Source organism: Pezoporus occidentalis, unplaced genomic scaffold (genome assembly GCF_034315485.1).
Source record: "Pezoporus occidentalis ecotype Australia unplaced genomic scaffold, CSIRO_AGI_Poc_V1 ctg10, whole genome shotgun sequence".
Taxonomy (NCBI): domain Eukaryota; kingdom Metazoa; phylum Chordata; class Aves; order Psittaciformes; family Psittacidae; genus Pezoporus; species Pezoporus occidentalis.
The window spans coordinates 9,724,150-9,747,326 of NW_026912779.1; the positions used below are offsets into that span (position 1 = coordinate 9,724,150).

The 23,177-nt window shown below is 40.6% G+C and overlaps 2 long non-coding RNA genes across 3 annotated transcripts in view; both read left to right on the plus strand.

The window, feature by feature from the left end:
- Positions 1 to 23,177, plus strand: part of LOC134159920 (uncharacterized) — a 277,126-nt gene that overhangs the window by 83,816 nt on the left and 170,133 nt on the right. The window lies entirely within an intron of this gene.
- On the plus strand, positions 4,434 to 10,932 carry LOC134158250 (uncharacterized). 2 transcript variants are annotated; one of them, XR_009962679.1, is made up of 5 exons: positions 4,434 to 4,837; positions 7,247 to 7,517; positions 7,855 to 8,522; positions 9,390 to 9,470; positions 9,949 to 10,932. It is a non-coding gene; the product is annotated as an uncharacterized LOC134158250 (long non-coding RNA). The 2 variants fall into 2 exon arrangements; XR_009962680.1 differs by having other exon boundaries at positions 8,477 to 8,522.

The following is a 23,177-nucleotide window of genomic DNA, read 5'->3' on the forward strand; positions in this document are numbered from 1 at the left end:
TATTAAAAATCCAAATAAAATTTGCTGTGTCACAACTCTGGCCTGGAACACGTACAACCAGAGTTTCCTTCCCAGTGTTTAAAAAAATGCCTATGAGGGGCAGTCTTGAGGAAAGAAAGTAAAAAAGCCTTGACTGTGATAAGTAAAAGTTACTGAAAAAGAAGCAAGAACCTCACTAAAAAGTGAAGCTGGCATTCAGGATTCATCAGGAGCCAGGTGTGGTTCATCTTCTAATGAAAGCCTGGTTAGCTCAAGCCTGGAGATGTTAACAGAAGACAGCTGTGTATCTACCGCAGTTCTCCGCACCCACCTCCTTTTCCCTTGTCTGATGCCTCTCTGACCAGCTTCTGCAGGGAACCAAGTATGTCTAAAGTCTGTTCCTCTGTTTCCTGGTGCTTTTTCCCTGATGCTCTTCTGGGAGGCTGCTGTCCATGTCGAAGTTTTCTGGGCAGGACAGGTTTGATCTATATTGAGAGAGCTTCACTTGTTTTAATGCAGGTTTTTTCAGCTCTAGTCCTTGGTAGGTGCTTCTTGGCTTAGCACCAGCTTTGGGAGAAGACTTTCCTACTTCTATTCAACAGCAAGGAGGAGGCAGTGGAGGTTTCCTGGACTCCCCTGTAGAAATCCAAAGGAACAGTGCCCAAATCTAGCAGTCTCTTTCAACAGAGGTTAATGACAGCTACTAACTTAAGTGTTTAGAGAACAATCATCATATCCTTGCCTTGGATTTACGTTGGAAGAGCCGTGTGAAAGGAGCAGGGAGATACTAATTTTGGCTTATATTAAAAAGGCCCTTTTGAACAGATGGGGGTCCAAGGTATGTAAATTTGGCCCTAGAGGATTTTTATGTCTCCCTTACAGATCCTGCTGTCCTATCAGAGCTGTATGAACAGGGTTAAGTGCTAAAGATAAGGCCTCCAATAGTGATAAAATGAAATAACTGGATATGCAGAGAATTTATTTATTGGTGGTAGACCACAGCTATGAAACTGTGTTTGGTGATGCTGTCAGCCATGAAACATAGAATATCTTAATTCTTCAAAAGCAGTAGCATCATGGGGATGTTTTGTCACAGGAACTGATTTCTGATGATATCTTCACATTTTTAAAAGGCATAGTGAAACCTGTAAGGTGGTTTTAGATCAATTTGCAAAGATTCACCAACTGAACTGCTAATACTGGTTTATTCCTAAATTATCTAAGTAGAGCCTAGAGATTTTGCATTTGGACACTGACATAGCCAGTTCTTGCAGATGTCATGAGTGCTGAGGAAAGAAAGCAGCATATTGATTTTTGTTAGTTTCTCCTAATCTAGAATTTGCAGTGAAATGGAAGTTCAGGTATTGTTCACCTTTAGATAAATCTTAAGGTCAGAAACTGGTGAAATGCTTGGAGGAATGACAGCCTTGTGAGTTTTGGAAGTGCTTAAATCCCGTGGATTGTGTTACTTCTGGCTAAACATTTTTCTGTTCATCTTGAAGGGATATGTTTTCATTTTAGCCTATTAATCTCAGTATATCTTTTTTTGACACAGATCTATTAGGAATTTTAGAGACTACAATATAGACTCCAGATGCTAGGTGTTCCTTCATCTTTTTGGTACACACTTTAATCCATAACAACCAACACATTTATTTTATGAGCCTTCACAATCAAGAGAGTCTTAATATCCTTTCTGGCAGGTTTTCACTCTTTGATTTCACATTATATGGGGGACTGGTTACTTTGAACATACTTTAGAAAGCCTCAAAAGTAACTCCTTTATGGTCCCTTCTTTACATCTCTATGGTAAATCCTGGTTTGCCTTTAAAATATGCTCACAAGCACATGTATGGAAGTGTAGCTCCATTATAAGCTGAATGATAACACATGAGATTGTGCTCTGGCAGCGTGTTGTAGGTTGACAAGGTTGACTCTTTCACACAGAGTGACCAAGCCTCATTAGAGACGTCCATCATCCAGGCAGAGCCTCCCTCTCCTGGGTTTCATGGCAGTCCTGGTACTCAGCAGTGAAATAAAACACATGCTGCTCAAACCACTGTGTTGTCCTGCATTATCAGTCGGTGCTTGCAATACATCTCTCCTAGAAGGGAGCTTCATCTCTGAGATCTGTTAAGGTCAATGTAACTGTAGGTTTTCTTCTGCTCTTGGAATTTCAGGCTAGAGATTCTTTTTATTTGTTTTGTATCTCTGAATGGAATTGGATTCTGTGTTTGTTTTCACGAGCATTCCTCAATTGATGATGTTGGGGTTACTGCAGACTGACATGAATACAATCCTGAACAGATTTTGGCTCCTGGCAGGTAGAAAACTTTCCTCCCTTTTTCTTGTCTCTGCGTGCCTCTGTATCTCTTTCAGAAATGCAACTGTTAGAATTTGTAAATCCTACCAGTGAAAAAATGACATGCAGGGAAAAGCAAAGATGTTTACCCATCGCTGAGCTAGACAAACATCTTCATTTCAGTGATTCAGAAAACAAATCAAATAAAGAAAGAAACCCTCTGATGAACTTCTCCCTTGATTCCCTTCATCCATCTCATCTGATGCTGAAGTGAAATACATTTCTGCAAGTACAGTCAAGCCATAAATCGAACAATGAATATCTTGTCCAGTAAAGCCCATATCCCAGCTGGGGTTTTCAGCAGCAGCTTGAACAACATTTCTGAGGGGAAGACCTTTATGAAGGAGATTAAGGAGTGCCCGCGTTCAGCAGCACTGCTCTTTTCCCATACGACTGGAGAAGAAATGGCTGTGTGCAAGGTCCTGGCTGCTCTCCATGCAGAGAACAGGGGCAGTCAGAGTCCCACTATTTATGCTCAGGAACATTTGGGAGTAAGTGGGGCTGTAGGTTAACCTCCATGACTGCTCTGGGCCGACTGAAAGGTTTTTGAAGGTGTTTCTGAGCCTTACGCTCTTAGTGCTTCTGTTTGTAAAAATCCGGTCCTTTCTGTTGGAAAGTACCTGTCTAATTGACTGTTGCTTGTGGCCCCTGTGAAGGCCAGCATGAGAGATATTTTGTGCCAAATTCTGGTCCAGTCTGTAACTTCATCCTCTTACGCAGTCTCTAATAGTGCCAGAGCACAAAAGTTCCCCTGCAGATCTGCTTTTGAAAACCCTCTCCTATACGGTCATTTGCATATGCGCTGATGTGAATCTTTTGAATCTGCTATGCAATGGAAACAAGATGCTAGGCAATTCTAATATGCCGCTCAAGCTGCCACCTCACTAATTTTTGTACTTGTTTGTCCCTCTTTGTTATTAAATAACCGGCATCTGCATCCGTATTGGTGGTCCTGAGAAGGCCCCAGGAAAAGAGAGAAATCCTGCTGAATGTTGCATAGTAAAATGAGCTCACACGTTGCTGCCCACATGTTGGGGTTTTATTAAACTGCTTGAGTTCTTGCCAGTGGCTCGGAAGGAGGATGGGTTTGGACTATTGCATTTTCTTTCTCTGAAATGACTCTGAAATTTATTAGGGTTTTTTAGTAATGATGAAAATTAGAAAAGGAAGGGCAGGTTCAGTGCTAGTTTGAGGTTATGCTTGTTTGATGCTTCTTTTTCAAGTAGTTGTCATATTCCATTTGGTTGTTGCAAACCCATAACAGCAAATACCTTGGAGCTGTAATGGATTAAGTCTTTGCATGTTATGTACAGCATGCTGGTGGTACAGAAGGAGGGGTCTGCTGTGCCAGTACAAGGGTGGTCCTGAGCACTCAATTTTAACATACATTGTAAGTCTGCCTATGTTGGATTTGACTTTAGTGCCTAAGGAAGAGGCTCAAGACCCAGAGGACTGGTGAAGTCTTTAAAGGCTGACATTAAAGCAAGCTGGAAGCAGAGAAAGCAGCAACAGAACTAAGAGGCAGAGGGTGTACATCAGATTTTCCCCTGTGCTAAAATAAAGGAAGGTGATTTATGTTAACACCATTGTCCTGTAAATATGGATGGGGAATGCACTTAAGCTTCTTTTTTTGAGAGTGGTTTTTAGGTTTAGGGATTGGAAAAACCTACCCCATGTTTCACTGCAGCTGTCTCAGTATTTTAATGGGCCAGGGGAAGGCTTACACATGCATTTTAACAGCGTATTCTCGCACAGACGTGCAGATATTGTTGCCCACATCTTGCCTAGGCTTCAGGACCATGAGCTAATTTTATAACAATTGATGGTGACTTAAACTAATGTTGCTAGGGTGCTGTCAGTGATGCTGAATAAATAGGGAAGGACTTGAGGAGAACAGCAAACAGCAGCTGTGACGACTTTTGTTCTGAAGCTACCTCTGCATGCCAGATTTTACCCTCCAGGCACAGCAGCAGAGCACGACTCCCACCTGTTATCTCTCACCATTGAGGCTTGCTTCTTTCTGTTTAAGTTAGGTTAAATATTTCCCCTTTTCCCAGGATTCAGAGCTCATCAGCCCAGCTGTGGCGCACAGTCTTGAAACACAAAACAGCTGGAGACATAATGTGAACAAAGTTCACCTTTTCTTGTTTACATTTGAAAGCTGCTGCACTGTTTATGGGATGATGCATTTGTTTAAATGAATGTCCAGCTATTATTGATTTTTTCCTCTCCCTCCCCCCCCCCCCCTTTTTTTTTTTCCTCTTTGTGGTTGTGTCACTGGTGTCGTGCAGCAGAAATCTCTCGCTTTAGCACACCTGTGCACATATTGACTGTGGAAAGAATTAGGCCGTGCTCTCCCTACAGTTGCTGTGGTGAAACTCAGGCCTGGATTTGCCCAAGAGACCCTGTGGAGTCTCTCTCCTTCCTTTTGGCACCCCCACTATTCTCTGTGAGTGTGCATCTATCTCTTGCACAGCACATCAGAAGGTCGGCTGGGTATGTAGCCCCCTTTTCTTACTTTCTTTCTCCTTTCCCTTTTGCCCCATCCTGTGTTCATATTTATGTCCTTCCAGAATGGAATTCTGTAAGAGGGACCAAGAAGCGGGGATAGCAATTGAGAATTTCAACCTCTTAATGCATTTGGAGAACTGTTAGCTTGGAGATTGTGAGTCCTGAAGATCATCTATTCATGATCTTGCGATATCCTCATTATTGGACAGTCTTGGGCAACATGGTCTAGGTGAGGTGTCCCTGCCCATGGCAGGGGTGTAGAACTAGCTGCTCTTAGGATCTTTTCCAGCCCTGACCGTTCTGTGATTCTATGATCTATTTTTCCCTACTGCCTAACACAGGGTATGAGAGTCTCAGCCAGTCACTTATTTGACATACCTAAAAGTTGCACTGAGCTGAAGCTTCAGTCTTAAGAATGTCATTTAGCAGGGAATGGGAATGCAATCTCTGGGGACCACCTACACCTTTCAGAAGTTTTCATTTATCCTGATCATGTACAATTAATGCCTTGTTTGGTTTTGAATTTGTCAAGATTCAGCTTCAGTTGTTATTTGCAGTAACAACAGTGATCCAAATCATAGAATCATAGAATAGTTAGGGTTGGAAAGGACCAACTTTGGTTGCTGTGTTATTTTTTTTATTATTATATAAAAAGAGAGTGGTTTGAATCCCAGAAGTTGTGTAGGTCTGGTTGAGATAAGTGAGAAATTGCCCTAATGTGTCAGTGCAGTGGTTGAGGCAGCAGTGTTAAACATCAGATGCTTCAGGCATAGGAAGCCAAAAAGTGCATAGTAGTGGGATTTATCTTGCCTGCTTCCAGGTGAGGAAAGGAGTACATCTGCTGGGCAGTTTGGCCCTGTATGGGGAATGCAGAGAGCCTGCAGAGGAGACTTGGAATGTCACAGATGGTTATGAGACACTGTTCCATGGTTACAGAGGGGGAAGATTCTTTCTCCCCACCACCACTGTTGAAACACCTACTTAGAAGGAAAATTTCATTCACAACTTCTCAGAGAAAAGTTGGCTTCTGGCTTAAAACCTAGAGATTTAAGTTCTTTAAAATGTGTGTGGGTTTTTTAGTCCTGTCTAATGTAACTATAGATGGTCTCCATAACCATATAAATGCCCCTTTTGATTCCAGCCAAGACCTTGGCCTCGGTGGTGTCTGGTCATAATGAGTTCCACTGAGTTGCAGTGAAGCTAATTGTATTTGATATGGCCCCAGTACTCAATACAGGGAATAAACTTGCTAGGGATGGAATTCACCTCCGTCCAAAGGACCTAAGTATGTATATTGTGAGGTCTTTTCAAGAAGCTGACATTTATTCTCAGCGACCTAATTGTAAATGAGACCTGTCTCATAATCTGTTCCTTGGAAGGATAGATCCTGCTCTCCCAAGTGGCAAGCAGGGAAAATGAAGGTTGAAAATACTACTGGTTAAGGTACAGGCTGAAACTTCTTCAAGTGTCTAATTTAATCTACAGGGAAAACTTCCCTTGAGAAACTTTTCTTCTAAAAGACTGTGTGTGATAGCGTCTTCATTTTTGCTTTGTCACTTTTGCATGTCACTTCTTGCCCGGGTTCCAGTCTAATTACAAGCAGGGGCTACCAGACACATAATTTTAGCAGATGTCACTTGGGGAAAAATTGTTTTTCTTCCTTTTCTTTTAAAGAGTCACAGAGGTTACAGACTCATCGTGTGTGACACTAAATCACTCATACTCAACTGTCCCTCAGACCTTTAGAAGTATGCTTTCCAGTGGGTGTTAAAATCAGAAGTTCATGTTTCTGAAGAAACTTGAAGTTTCTTTAAGGAGAAAATGAGATCACTTTTATCAACCCTTATGCAATCCAACTAATGAAAATATATTTATATGCCCTGGAACTATTAGCATTGTCTTCCTGAGAGTCATTTAAATTGACTGCATGCATCTATGTCCTATGTCTTGTGGATTTCACATTTTGGAGAATTTTATGGGATTTTTCAAGGCATATTTAGACTTTTCACCATTTTCTGGCTGGCCCAGAATTTGAATACCATGAGTATAATGGGGCTTGTGTTGTTTTATTTCTTTACTGTAAGGGTGGTGAGGCACTGGAATGGGTTGCCCAGGGAAGTTGTGAAAGCTCCATCCTTGGCGGTGTTCAAGGCCAGGTTGGACAGAGCCTTGGGTGACATGGTTTAGTGTGAGGTGTCCCTGCCCATGGCAGGGGGGTTGGAACTTGATGATATTAAGATCCTTTCCAACCCTAACTATTTTATGATTCTATATATGTCTGATATTAAGGATTAAAAGAAACCCCCAAAAGATACCCCACCCATATTTGGAACATAAATATGACTCTTGACTACCATTATATACCTCTTGTTCCTCATTATTCCTATTCTTCAGCGATGAAAACATCAGATTCCTGTAAACATGACAAATCCACGTTCCAATGAAGCCTGCAAAAGTCGTTGAAAGCCCATCTTCTCCTTTCAGTTGTAGTAATGCAAATCTGGAATAACTCAAGTTGCTTAATTTGAATTGCATGAGTCGACATAGGTGTGGCTGACAGTGGAGGCTGGCTTGCAGTTCCCAACACCAGGAAATCATGAGGTCACACTTGCTGCTTGGTCCAAAGACAGCTTTGCCTTCATTCCAGGTGAAGCTACACCAAAAAGTGATTTATTTTCTTTCTTTTATTTTTCCACCTGTAACTTAGTCACAGTTTGCATGTGGGGTATGGAGGCATCTTAGATTAGAAAATACTTAGGGCAGCAACAGCAGCTTTAATCATTATTGCCTAATAGTGTATTACTAGAAAAAATACATGTAAAAGAAAATCACCTTTCACTTTTTTGAATAAGAATAATATTGTTAGATATTTTAAGAGTTACCCTGAAACCCTTAAGAAATCGCTGAGAGTATTTTTTTCAAGTCTATTTGACAATAATTTTCTGTATTAGCTCTTAAGCATTTTCATTTCAGATCTTCTCTTCCTCTGTCCATTCCTGCAGGCAGCACTGTGAACAAGTACCTTGAGGAACTTCTTATAGGAAGAATCCTATTAATGAACTAAGCTTCACAGAAATGTGATAACACAAACCACAGACTCTAAAAACTAATGCCAGCCTTCCCGTACATACTCTTCTTGTAGGCTTAAAAAGTCCCAAATCATCAGCAATAGTCACTCCTTCTATTTTCAGCGTCGCTCAGAAAGGTCAGGGAATACACAGGGGTTGGGACAGCAGGTTTTACACATTGGATTGACTTTCCAGTAAGACTAAGCATGTGGATGACTGTACACGTAGACAAGTCATTGTGCAATATTCTGAAAGTAGGTGGTAAAACAGCCCTATACTTATCCCAGTTATTCTCAGAAATATTACCTTTATTAAAAAGAGAGGAAAAAAAACCCTTGCCTCTGAAAGAAAGGACAGTGAATGAGAACAGTAAGAATTGTGTAATTGGGGAAGTGTGTTGTTCTCTTTCACTTTTATGAAGACCATTCATGAAATTCTTTCCTGAGATACTTACTAATACCTCCAAATGCTGTTTCTGTAAAACGACTTGGAATTATTAGATGAGATTTTTCTGAAATGTGGTGAACTCATCGACACAATTTGTTCTTTTTAATAGATTCCTTTTTTTGCTTTGCAAAAGAACTTGAGTCTTGCCTCTTTGGGTATGTGAGTAAGCCTGAAAGCATTTGTACCTTAACGCTTTCTTAGCTGTGTTTAATCCCCACAGCTATTAATACATAAATTGTGTTGCATCTTGATCAGGGACTGTAGCAATAGGACAAGGGGTGATGGGCTTAAAGTGAAGCGGAGGAAGTTCAGGTTAGCTAGAAGGAAGAAGTTCTTCACTGTGCGGGTGGTGAGGCACTGGAATGGGTTGCCCAAGGGAATTGTGAATGTTCCATCTCTGGCAGTGTTCAAGGTTGGACAGAGCCTTGAGTGACATGGTTTAGTGTGAGGTGTCCCTGCCCGTGGCAGGGGGGCTGGAACTAGGTGATCTTAAGGTCCTTTCCAACCCTAGCTATTCTATGATTCTATTATGAAAAGGTTTTGTATATACAGTTCCTCAGCCATCAGTGGGTATAAACTGGAGATGCATGGCCTTATTAGCCTGTCTTTGAGCTTTTCGGAGTGTATTCCTATGTTAACAATTGCTTTTTCTAAATTAAATAGAATAAAATATTAGATTTTTAGTATTTGATATTAAATTTATTTTATATACTTTAAAATATTTTATGTATTTTAATATTAAAATATTTAAAAATTTTGAGAACTTGTGCATTCAGAAATATTTGTAGTATCAGATTTTCATAGTTATTTTTTTCTATGAGCATAGTTATGCATGAAGCACTAAGCTGTGCTGAGCATCCCGTTGTTTATTTGGGGCAAATTGAGTGACAAAAATAGACTAATAGTATTTTCCTATACAGGGCACTTTTCATTACCCACAATGTATTTATGGCATGGCAGCATAAGCTGAAGGAGGTTGTATTGGCACTACCACCATGAGTCAAATATTCCATTTGTTGTAGTTCTAGCACTGCAGTCCTTCATTGTATTGCCAGTGGGATCTTCAGAATATGCATCATTGACAGAAGTCCTCTCTCCCCAAAGTCAGTGGAAATTTTAAATGCCGAAGGAAGAGCAGCGTTTAGCTAGTGAGGAATTTTGAAATGGAAAGTTGAATATAGGGCAATGATTTTTTTTTTGGGGGGGGGGGATAAAAAAAAAAAAGAAAGAAAAAAATAGGTTATGCTGTCTAATGAAGTTTAATGAATGTTCTTCAAGATGTGCAGTCACACAGGTCCACAGCTGTTTTACACTGTCTTAAAAGTATTTCTGAAGCTAGATGCCAAAAATCATATCAAATGTGGTACCTTTGCCAATATGGCGAAGTTAGTTTAGCCTTTCTAGCATGTCTGCTCTGTGATCCTCTCTTAGAGCCATAATATTTCTTCCATACTGGCCGGATTCAGGGTACAACATAGACTCTCTGGGAATAAATCAGGATTATGTAGCCAAAGTGAGTGTTATTTATGGGACTCTCATTCAGTTGTGAAGAAGTCGCAGTGTATGTATCTGGTACGACAGGAACAATGAGGAGGAGACCCTTGAGGTTCCAGGAGACGTTTTCCTTTTTTCACTTCCCTGCCTGGCACCTGAAGAAGAAATTTTAAGGAAAGCCTTGCTTTGTCTCTGCAGCTTCAGACAGAAGCTGCCCCACTGGAGATACTGGCAAGAGAGAGTTTAGCTGCTGAAGTCAAAGAAATATTTTCTGATTAGGTGTGAACTGATTTTATTATATTTCCCTAAAGGCTTATAAGTTGACCAACTTTAGGTAACTTTTTATGAAGTACCAAAAGGCATTTATCTAATGCCAGAGCAGCTGCTGACAAATTTCAGGCTTTTATTTCAAAGCATGAAACAGTTAAGTGGTTGGAAGAATATTTTAAAGTATGAGAAAAGCAAAGTAATGTGGAGAGCCGTGTGTTTATTTTGAGACATTTGTAGCCCCAGTTCTCATTTTGCTTGGTGTGGTGATCCAGCCAGTTCACATGATACTTCCCGGCTTCCACCTCAATAGTTTTCTGAATACAAATAAACCCAACAAACCTCAGAATCAAAACAGCAGCTCCCCCAAATCTGAATTGAAAACAAAACCCCCAGTTTGAGCAGTTTCTTTCCAAGTGACTGTAGTTGTCTGAAAGCAGTGTTTTAAAAGGAAAGTCAGTTGATCTGCTTTATGGGTGCTGTGTGTATTTCCTGTGCTTGCAGAAACAGCAGACAGCTAAAATTCTGACTTGTGCATGCATGTAAGAATGCACCAAAAAGCATCCCTGCGTATGTATGGCATCAAACCAACTTCATTTGGGATAACTCAAAGAGATGAAGTTCCTCACTAGCAAGTCCTCTTCAGGGCCAACAATATTCCAAGCAAGTCCAACTCAGGGCCAGTTTCCAATAGTTACCTATTTTGAGGCTTTGGTACTTGCAGCCACTTTTGAGGCCAAGTCCAGATCTTACCGACACTTACCCAGCACAATTTGTAGTGAAGTGAAGCAAGCTTGCAGGTTGTCCCCCTGTAATTTTGGCTTGTGACTAGTTAATTTTGCTGCTCTGAGTTTTAGGAGTTTATATGAAAGCATCCTAAAGGAGCTGTTTTCTAAAAGCTTACTGGAGTGACTGCTTACTGGCCTATTGAGATGTCTTCCAGCTGTGCACTGGAAAATCGCGGCTACTGAAATCACTGAGAACATGACTTGGAGCAGTTTTGCTTTCCAGACCTGGCTTTCCTTTCTCCCTGAGAAGAATTTCACTGGGAACTGATTTGCACTTAAATAAATGAAATTGGCCAATGAGTTTGGGTTTTTTTCTTTCAAGGGAAAAAACCAAAATATGAATATTCAAGATGTTTTTGACCAGGGGCTGCGAAGTTGCTGATGGTGGGCCTTCTTGAAACAAGCTTTGTTGAGGAAAATTACATTTATAAACCAAACACGTTCACTTGATCAATAATCAGGATAATAGAATATTTTTAGGAACATTTAGAAAGTGTAACTCAATCTGACATGATTACTCATGCTCACTTAAAAAAGCTGTCAATCAATACCAGTTATCAGATTTTCTGCGAACAGCAGTGGAGAAAGGGAGAGGCTTGTAAAATTGTATATAAAACATTGCTTTGGTGCAGTCTCACAATTGCATCGAAGAGGTAACACAGACTTAACCATCAAACTTGACTCTGTTGAACTCTACCAAAGCTGTCTGTTGGGAAACATGCACAATAAATGACACAGCAATTGAGTCTTGAACATGGTCATACTAGATGGAAAGGAAAATGGTGATCGAGTTACACTGATCCTGCTGAAGAGCTCCAGTTATATATTAAAGCAGTAAAACTCTACAAAACATGGGAGGAATGCATTACTAGTTAATTACAACAGCAAGATATGCCGTTGAAGGGATTATTAGCATATTTTATGACACCATTTTATCATCTCCTTGTTTATACTTTCCTTTGGTAATGAACTTTTCTTCTGAACTTTGAAATATTTAAAATTTGAATATTAAATATTGTAACCCGTGTATTTGATAGGAATAGTTCTGAATATAGGGAGTAAGGACACAACTTCAGAGGAATAGAAAACCCAGGTGGGGAAAATGGCATTTTCTGTGATTATATGTTGTGTCCATGCATCAGCAGTGGTGTGATTGCTTTGGTTTCATTTTTCTGGTGGTGATGAGGTATGGAAAGCAATAGCTTGTTTTATAGTGGAAAGCCAATTCTGCTCTGGCCAATATGCTCTGTAAAGCTGTTGGATTCCCAGGCCAGTTTCAACAGCCCCTCTTCCAATGTGGATGGCTGAAAGATGAACATCTCTTGTTTTAAGTAGTTGGACAACTGTTTGATTGCTCCTTTCTATAGGAAAATAATCTTTTCATGGATGGCTATAAGTGGCATCATTTTCCCTTTGGGTTCCCATTGCTCATTCTGTATATATTACACATCTGGACTGTAAGTGAAACTTGCTCATTCCTCTGAAACATCTGTTGCATGCTGCTGCAGCAAAGGCCTATTTATCTGCTACTTTTACTCTGTACTACATGATATTAAATCTTTGTCTAGAAGCCCCCATTCCATTTCAGTTCAAAAATCACACAGAAATAGTTCATATTTTCTGGAAAAAAAAAAAAAAAAAGAGTTACCTTGTTTCACAACTGGGTCATTTTTAGTTTTTAAAGGCAAGGTGAAAAGAAAAAAGGCAAGTCAGTGAAAAAGTGTAAAGAAATTTGCTTTGGAAAATGTAAATACCTAAGGCAAAAAGTGGTAGGAGGTTTCCAGTTAGAAAAAAAATTTATTGCTTTCTTCAGTTTAAAATCTGGTTGTCCTGTTTATGCAGCTGCTCATAGGAAGGCCTTCACAAAAGGAGGGTCGTGTAATGGATTCTTCTAGTATGAGAAGGAAGGTGGAAGGAAAATGAAAAAAACAATTATAGCAAAAGAATTGTGACAGAATTTCAGGCTAAATTCTACCACTTCTGGTCAAAGAACCAACATGGTTGGTTCTGCTGCTGAACCCTAGCAAGGGCAGAACGAGCTGGGATGCCAAGTAATAGTCATCTCTGGAGCTCACAGATTGCTCAGTGAGAGATGCTCAGCTAAACCAACATGAAAAAAGCCTTTTATTTGCACCAACAGGTTTCTGCACACCTAGAGGAGGCTCTGTATGTCACCATCTAGATTTAGACAGTCTCCGCATTGGCTCTAAGCTAACTGGGGCTCTGTGTCTAAAACTGCTAGGTTTTCCTTCATGCCTCAAGCACCAGATTTTCATCTGTCTGCTTTCTCAGCATCATAGAAGAAAATAAAGCAAGTGATTTCTGGGAAGGGGACCCAGGATTCAGTGGTCTGGAGTGTGAGTAGCAGCAGGATGCTTCTACACATCTTCAGAGCAGCAAAGACCAATCTTTGCTTGTTTGGGTGGCTTGTGTGGTGGTTTTTGGACCAGCATCATATCCCACACAATAGAGGAGTCCTGGTGCACTAGTTGTGCTCTCTGCTGTGATGGGACAGATGGGGGACTTGGACTACATTTCTACAAGGCTATGTGGCTTGGGTGGTTTTAAGCACTACCTCTTAGTTCAGCATTCAGGGCAAATGGAGAAGTTCCTAGTTTACTTTTTCTTATAGCAGTCCGAAGCTGGAGAGAGCAAGGGAGATGCTCAATCAAAGGAAAACCAGCTGCATTTTACAAATACCCAAATTGTGCTATCGGAGCATTAAATATTTATCAGTGAGTGTCTGCCCATTGAATACTTCGGTGTATTTAATTTCTTTTTATTGTTATTGTCTGTCTGGACTTGGACTTATCTCCTTGGCCAAAGATAAAAGATGATTTGTGTTTTAATCGTATGGCATGTGAGGCAGTACTTAGGTTTTTCTTGAGATTCAATTAATGAGGTAAGAAAAGGGCAGGGATATGGAAGAAGACTTTGCTACACTGCCTTTTAGATTTCATACCATATTGAATATGGAGCTCTGGCAGAAATAGTTTTGGTTTTGAAGGTCTGCTCCGTGTTAGCAGTACAAGAGGCAGCTGCCTAAAAAAGGAAAACAGGAGGGTGTTTGGGGCCTGTTTATTGAGGACAAGGCAGGGAGCACTGGGCCCTGTTTGTTTCCCAGGCTGCTAAGGGCAGCAGGGACCACGTAGCCTGCACTGATAAAGAGTGGATGATAACATACTAATGCACTTTTACTTTTCTGCTAAGTATTAAGGCTAGAGAGCTGCAGACTGTTTGTGACACATGGTAATTTGTGGAAAATCGCTATTTGCAAACTAGAGAGGACCTGTTATGTTAGCAGAACTGACAAGAAAATAAACAGCTATTTTGGGGTTTGATGTTTTTGTTTGGGTTTAAAAAATAAATTAAAAAAGCCTTTGGAACTAGGGAAGATAGGCACCATGTTGGCTATTATTTACCAAATCAAATTTATTTAAATGCACTGTCTTTGATACTTAATAAATGTTGTAGTGTGGCTTTTCGTGGCTAATAAAACTTGGTTTACATTACACCCCTTGTCTGCTATGATTTGCCTCCCAGGGCTCACTTAGAGTACATTAAGAAGCTGCACGCAAGATCAGGGTGATTTGCTGCAAAACTTAAATAATTCATTTATGCACCACTGCTCTCAGACAGTGTTTTTACAAATGCTATAATGAGACAAGCTGTGAAATGTTTTACATGGTGGAAGTGAGGGCTGCTGCTCAAGTCTTTCTGCATGGATTTTATTCCTTGAAGTCTTCAAGAGGACTTCCAAGCATTATGGTGTAGACCCCCAAAACACACTATCCCTCTGGTAAGGCTGCTTGTCCTAACTCAGCAATAATATTTTTAACTTCCATGTGCTTTCACTGGAGGACCTGAAATGAGCACAGGATATAGGGAGTGTGGAGTAGAAACCATAGTTCATTATGCTGGGAAAAGGCCCTTTTCTGATTGTGGCTGTACCATGTCTACCGTTCTGCTACTCATTCAGCTCTCTGCAGTACACTTGACTTTTTATTAATGGGCATGGAAGAAATCAAAATGATCAAAGTTTAAATATACCAGAACTAAGCTTTACTGTCAGTGTTGTTCACAACTCCCCTGATGATAGCTCTAAATTCTAATCCTCTGGAGTCATGTTTCTTCTGTGTAGCTATAACCTTCAGTACCCTCTGTTTAAGTCTTACTGTCGTGAAGAAGAGCTTGAAAGTATGCCCTGCACCTGCACTTTCAGGAAGCAGTTGTCCAGACATAAAATAGCTGTATTATTTACATTAAATCATAGAATCATAGAATAGTTAGGGTTGGAAAGGACCTTAAGATCATCCAGTTCCAACCCCCCTGCCATGGGCAGGGACACCTCACACTAAACCATCTCACCCAAGGCTCTGTCCAACCTGGTCTTGAACACCATCAGGGATGGAGCATTCACAGCTTCCCTGGGCAACCAATTGCAATGCCCCACTACCCTTACAGTAAAGAACTTCCTCCTTATATCCTATCTAAACTTCCCCTGTTAAGTTTGAACCCGTTACCCCTTGTCCTATCACTACAGTCCCTAATGAAGAGTCCCTCCCCAGCATCCCTATAGGCCCCTTCAGATACTGGAAGGCTGCTATGAGGTCTCCACGCAGCCTTCTCTTCTCCAGGCTGAACGGCCCCAACTTTCTCAGCCTGTCTTCATACAGGAGGTGCTCCAGCCCCATGATCATCCTCATGGCCCTCCTTTGGACTTGTTCCATGTCCTTTTTATGTTGAGGACACCAGAATAATTTTATAGTTGGAGTAATTTTTTATTAATTTAATAATTTGGATGGAGAAGGGGGGATAGCGCTAGAGTTTGGAGCAAGTGTGACCTCTCCATCATTTTTGTATGCATGTTAGGCTGTAGCTGTTAACTACATGGTTGGATCTTACTTGTTCTACAGGAAGAACAAATTACAGAAGAATTAAAACATAAACAAATTAGTCTTAAATTAGTAATTGGGTAAAAGTAATTTGTTCATGGTGTGTGTCTGACTTTGCCAGGAAACCTATCCAACAATTTACATTTCCCATGCACATCTCACCACTAACTTGGAGCTTAAGATGAGATATGGGAAAAATACTAGGTATAACTGAACTGCTGGGTGGCTGTCATTAGAATTTGTAACTAATTGCAATAAGATATAATTAGAAGCAATTTGAATTTTTAGGATTAAGACAGAAGCGTTCAATTTTTCGTAACTTCTTAATGTGTCAAATTTGCTTCAGAATCTTTTGCTAAAAAATACTTTGCAATTGCTTGTATTTTTTCATGGCCATTATGAACCTTGAAGTGTGCAAAGTCAATTACCATTTTCTAGAATGAAAAGCTGCAGAAAAAGAAAGGAAGGGGATTCGGAAAACAAAATGTTTGGGCTGCTGCTTGGTGAAGATCCATTTGAATTTGCTAGCATTCCTGTCAGCATTTCCCCCATCTTCTCAGCCAGTTTTGAATCTGAGGAAATTACCATCTGTGCATAGATATGCAGGAAATGAGCTAAATTTGTAGTGTAAACATTTTCAAATGAATATTTGCACAGCACAGTCTCCCAGCAATGCATTATCCTCTTTCATTTGATAATCAACACATATCCCTCATGAGTTGCATTGAAAGGGAAGAGAGTGACTCTCACTAAACTCTAATTATCCTTCCTTCCTCCTGGGAAGAGTTCTCTTTAAGCTCCCTTTTGTGAGCTGCTCTGCATTTCACAGCAGTTCCACCTCTTGATCACTCTTTCTCCTTCTTTTGTCTCCAAGTGGACTCTGGGATGTAAGGGCATAGCATGAGCTCAGACTGCTCTGCATAGGGACATCTCTCGAATTTCTGTGAGGTGAGATTATCAGGCCAGCCCAAAGCCTTGGAGAGATTCACAGCCATTAACTTCGAACTGAGCTTTTCTACAAGACACAAGCTTCTTGTGATAATACTTAAATATTTCTTGGCTTAGGACTGGGAGAGCGACATACTTCCATTAGCCCCAAAGTACTTTTGACTCGATTCAGTCTCTGGCAACATGAGTCAGCTGTTTCAGCTAAGCAGTGTTTCTAATTCAGCCTTTTTCTAATAAGCACGTACGCATAACGTGAGCTTCCTACATCGATTAATCCGTGTTTCCTCCATATGGCTTGTAGATTTTTACTTTCTTTTAATTCAGTGCAAGCTGCTGAACAGTAAAATGCAGTCAGGATCTTATTCTAGCAAAAAAAGAGGACCCCATCTGAAGTTGCCAGGGAATTGCCAAGATTAGCAATTGGGAAAGGAATTTTTCAGGCTGTCCCTCTGACTAGCAAGGCTTGAAAATGGGTGAAGTCCTTAAGTAGTCCTGTATGTGGGGCCCTGCATTTTTGTAGGTAGCTTTCTGAAGGCAGGATTTGTAGATCATGGCAGCTGGACCAGACCTTGCTGAAGCTGGTTCAGAGGGACAAAGGAATAGGCCTGTGGAGGTGTCCCGTGAGAGTATTCAGCTGAGATGCTGCACCTTTATGAGAGGCGAAAGGGGTCAGGAAGTCAGAAGGAGAGGAAGCTGCTGGGGTTTGGAATAATTAGGACTTAAGAGGTTTGGAAGTAGATATTTTGTATTTGGAAGGGTAGGAATTTACAATGTGCATGGAACAGAATAACTCCATTTACTAATTTTAATGTGCAGTTAGGAGTGTTAAGAGTCGTAGTAGCAAAGTGTAGCTATTGCTACTGCTGGGCTATCAGAATAAAGCTGTAGACCTATTCATGTCTATCCCCCTATGTGGAGAACGCAAAGAGAAATAAGGGTCTAAAGCACTGCAAAATATGACTTCCCCTCCTCACTAGCAACCTTTATTAATAGCCCCTGACCACCAAAACAAAATAACCCTACAGCCTTTTTCTTTCAGTACCAATGAATCTAATGGCACAGTTTTTCTCCTTCAAACAGGGGGAATGTTGATTCCCGGAATGCACTTTATACAAATTAAAGCCCTTTCCCCCTTCCAAACATAATTTTTAACAAAGGAATCAATCTCTCTCCTAGCAAACCAAGGTGAACAAATATATATAATACATAAAATAATTAAATTGCTTTTTTCATATTATAAGAGTTTGTTTGGTTTGTAAAACCAAGCTGGAATATTTATGCCCTTCCTCTTAGGGAAGGTCAGCAGATATATACTCAATTACCTATTTGTGTGCATTAAATCAAACGACTCTATATTCAATATTTTGTTTTTTAATTTTGCCTGAGCAGGAAGCTGGAAATCCAAATTAATGACTCTTCCCCAGTGACATAAATTCTGCGAGGTGTTTGTCGCTTGCTTGCCTTGTTAAAGTGCTCTGACGTGATTGATAACCATTGTCCTCTCTGACAGCAAAGCCTGCACAGCAGCAGCAAGTAGACCAGCAAGCATGCAGAGAACTTGCTCTAGGATCCGAATCTGAGATGTTTTCATTAATTCTACTTCCAGGTTGTGAGGAATGGTTTGTAAACAGGCTGGTATCCTACTTGTCTTCTCACTAACAGCTGGTGTTGGACATGATAATATACCAAAGTCACTGCAGCTGAGCAAGGAGAAGTAAAGCTTGTTTCTGTGGGGTAACTGAGGGCAGTAAAGTCCCTTCTGCTAAGGGAAGAATTGCTGTGCCACAGCTGTCTTATGCATGCCCTGTACTGGTTATATAGTATGGATAATTTAACTTGCAGAGGGTCCCCATGAGTGATCTACCAGGTGTCCCACTCTTGCCCTCTTTCTGTGCACTGACTGGTTGGATCCTGAACCCACAAGAGCAGATTTCTTCCCAAGAACAACAAAGCTTCCACGACGAAATCTGGGCAGTAAATATTTTACGCTAATTCGCACCATCTTTTTAATGTTCAGTTCATTATAGTCAGTGATTGGGCCTGCGCTGCAGAAAGTGTCTCGCATCAAGGCAGTCTTCTCCTCGAGGGACTGGGAATCTGAGGGACTACTGCAAGCAAAATGAAGTGCAAGCACCTTGGGAAAAGCTTTATTTTAATCTCATACTCTTTTCCCTTTGTATGATACTGGGATGGAGAATGGATTTGCTGTTTGTAGGCTGATGTTTGTGAGGCTTGTGGAGTTCTAAGGGATAGGTGCCAGCTCATATTATTAGGATCATAGAATCATCGAATCATAGAATAGTTAGGGTTGGAAAGGACCTTAAGATCATCTAGTTCCAACCCCCCTGCCATGGGCAGGGACACCTCACACTAAACCATATCACCCAAGGCCTCGTCCAGCCTGGTCTTGAACACTGCCAGGGATGGAGCGTTCACAGCCTCCCTGGGCAACCCATTCCAGTGCCTCACCACCCTAACAGGAAAGAATTTCCTCCTTATATCCAACCTAAACTTCCCCTGTTTAAGTTTGAACCGTTACCCCTTGTCCTATCACTACAGTCCCTAATGAAGAGTCCCTCCCCAGCATCGCTATAGCCCCCCTTCAGATACTGGAAAGCTGCTATGAGGTCTCCATGCAGCCTTCTCTTCTCCAGGATGAAGAGCATATTAAAGGATCTTTCCTTTAATATACTAATTGAGTCCCTCCTAATTTGTTCACATTATAGGAGCTTAACTTGAGCTGTATTACCTGCAGTAAGTCCTTAAGAAGGTATAACTAAAAGCAGATGAAGCATCAGATAAAAATTGCGTTGATTTGGCAATTAATGCAAAAATTGGCAAAACAGTTTAAAGTGTTTGGTCTTGAAATAATAAATATGGAACATGTAAAGAAATAGCTATTGCCAGAGCTTTGGAATATGAGTCTGAATCAAGGTCAAAATTGACAAATGACCCTTACAATGGGCTCAGGTAAATGAGTAGCACCAGTGACCTGTGGATGTTGATGTGTCTAGAATCCCGGCAGAGGTACCTGTATTGCAGCATGGAGAGGTCTCTATAATCAGTGTATTGTTACTGCTTTTATTTTCTCTTTAGGCAGAAGCAGAATGTAAATGTAAGTAAAAGAGCCGTGCACATTGCTCTTTCCGTAATCCTTGTGCTATGAACTATTTTTTCCCCATAGGCTATTAGTGTCTTTGAGTAAGTATCTAGTTCTTTTCAATAAACCCTGTGCATCTGAAGTTAAAGTGGTTACTGGTAACTAAAGTGACAGCTACTCAACTGCTAGCAACAAAAAGAAGCTTGTTAAACCTGAAGATGTCACATCATTTTCGTAGCCACATTTCTGAGCTGTAGGAGACTTGAGTGCCGTATTTCCTAGGCAGAAACAGGTAGTCAACGAGGGTGTTTATTCATTGAAGGTCAGGCTTTTGTATTATGAAACTTCTAGCAGATGTGATAAGCAGTAAATTGCAGATCTATCACCTTTTCTATCTTTTTTTTTCCTTTTTTTTTTCCCTTCCCCCAGTGAGCGTGTGTGTGAAATCAGCAGAATACTGCCTGCATTTGATTTATGGCCCACTTTTGACCAACTCTTATCAGGTTCCCACAAGCCCTTTTCTGATGCAGCTCATGTCTGAATGACAATAGACAACCAGTGCCATTATGCTCCAAAATCCCTCTCTGCATTCTAGACACCTAAGATTACATCTGGGCTATTGATTTATTACTCTCTCCCCCCCTTTTTTTTTCCCCCCACAGGGACCAGATTGTTCAGCCTGAACAAGATAGACTATTATTAAACTGAGCAAACTACTCTATGTGAACTTGGTAAAGAAATAATCATTTGCAACCACCTTTCTAACCACTCAGGTTCATAAAGAAATGTAGGTGTTGAAATATTAAGACTGTTTATATATGGGTCCCACCATTCGTGTTTGTTCAGATTATATATAATTTATATACATGAAATGAGACCCAACAGGCATTCTGTTGTGTTGGACATTATAGGCATATTGCCTAAAGCACCGCAGTATTACCACCCAATGTACAAACCCCAAATTATTACAAATCTGAGTTATAGAAATATCTACTGTAACCCAACTGTATCTGTGGCAGGGAGGTTTTATGACACCTTTTAGAGCCTCAGCAAAATTTATATGTTCTACCAATAGATTTTTTTTTCTTTTCCTTTTTTGGGGAGGGAAAGGAAGCTATAAATTTTACAGTATGTTGGATTTTTATATCTCCTAAAAATGTACTGTGCAGGATTCACATTTAATATCCCTCAGCTATAGTCATCTGTGTATTTAAGTCACTAAGTGAAAAGGTACAGGCAGGCCTTCTAGTTAAAATGGTTATTTTTTTCCTCTCTCTTTCCCTACTTCTCTCCCCCTTCCCTCCCACAAGCACATACCTCACCCTTGCATCATCTTTTGCTTAAAATAACATTACAAAAGCTGATTCACGCATTCAGGGTTTGTTTGTGCACACCTCTGGCCTGCTTTCAGGAAACTCTGAGCACCAGCACCCCAGACCAGCAAGGTCTGCAGGTGCTCTGAGAGAAACCCAGGGCATAGCATGGACCAAACACAACAAACAGAGGCTTTCAGAGCTGTGCTCCTCCTGTCATTGGCCACAGGGACAGATCTGCTTAACTCTCGGCTAAACCTCCCATGGTTTATGTCCTACCTCAAAGGATTTGCTTTATTCCACCTACTATTCAATTCATTGTGTACAACCGTCTATCGTTGCCTGCGTCCTGTTATGCTGGCTCCTGTTAGACTGTTTGTTACAGTGACACATATGAGCAGGAAGTATCACACAGAGGCTGTAATTTAAGTATTTCCTTTTACTGTCTTACTGTACTACTGATAATTTTCTTTTTAAGGCATCCTTTGTTCTCCTGTGAAGCAAAATTCTGTCAGCAAAGAACCAGATAATGCGAGCATCAAGTGGGGGAAAATTAACTTTTATCATTTCTTACTAGAAGTCTGTTTTCTATGCCATCATTTTCTCATGTTTAAGAGTAAAATAGACCTCACAGAAAAAAAAAAAAATGTTTCAATTGAAATTTTATAATTATTCTCTATTTATGTGAGCATCTATTTCTTTTCTGTCCGTTCAGGGCTTGATCCTGCCAGATTCTGTGCCTGTTCCAGTGAAACACCTATAAACATGCTCAACAGCATTTGAAAGCTCAGACATCTGTAAATGCTCCTGAAATATCGTAGCATTTCTGTTTAAAGAGAGCTCCTCGACAGGGTGTTGGGGCAATACCTATTACTGAGGCCTTTTGGAAAGGGAAGAGGAGTTTTCCTTGTGAAAGTCATGCCCTTTCAATTAGGATATAGTTGAGCATCTAAATATTGTGATGAGAAAAGGAACTGTGTGATACTGAGTATGACTAACTGAGACTTTGTTCAGGAGGGAAGAAATGAGTTACACAGAAATACATAAATCAGAGTTTCATAGACCCACAGATGGCATTGCTATAGGTAGTAGAGAGCACTCCAGCTCTGTAAGTGTACTGGAGAGTTACAGTAGATTCTGGTTAGAGTAGGGAGAATAATTAATGGCTGATGGAAAAGGATGAAATGTTTTTTCTTCGGAATGGAGCAAGTAAGAAGGGATGCGAAGGCAGCACAAAACAAGAAGCGGAGAGTCAAGCAAACTGAAATATGGCAGGCTGAAAAACCCAAAAGGGAACACTTTTTCCCGTAATGTGTAACTCAGCTGGGAAATTCTGTGCTTCTGTTCAACTGAGAACAAATCAAATTTTAGAGAGAGATAACCAAATTTATAGCAGTAGTCCATGCTAGAGCAGGAAGAGCAATGGCAAGGTCATTAGAAATGCACTGCTTCCAGCCTTCAGTAGCTGGGTGTTTGGGGGTTGAGAGGGACAAATAGCCAATAACTATAGGTAGCAGAGTTGCACTTTGAAGCTTAGTTCTGGCTATAAGAGTGTAGCTTGCGTGGACTGTCGCCTTTGCAGTTTCTTTGCTTTTATCATTAAATTCAGTGTTTTATGACAGTTTGGGGTAGCTGGGGTTTTGGATGTCCTGTGCAGAATGCCTTTTTCCTGTCTCCCTGCATTGTGGTTCGCTGTTGTACAGAGGAAATGGAAATCACAGCAGTGCAAACAAGCCAAAAAAGATTTAAGCCTTGACTAAGCTGACAGTCACTCTTGTGACAGTCACTTGGTGTTGTTTGGATTAGGCTCTTCAGAGTCTTTTCAGCCTGTTACAACTGTTGTTTCATTTGCATCATGGTGTTGCCAGAAAAGCAGTGGCAAAAGCATGCTCTGGGTAAGCCAGATCTCTTCCTCTGCAATGGAAACTCCCTCCTTCCCTTAGTGCAGTTGACTTGAAATTGTGATTCATTTGTCTAAAGGCCTTTCCTGATTTCACTTTGTTTT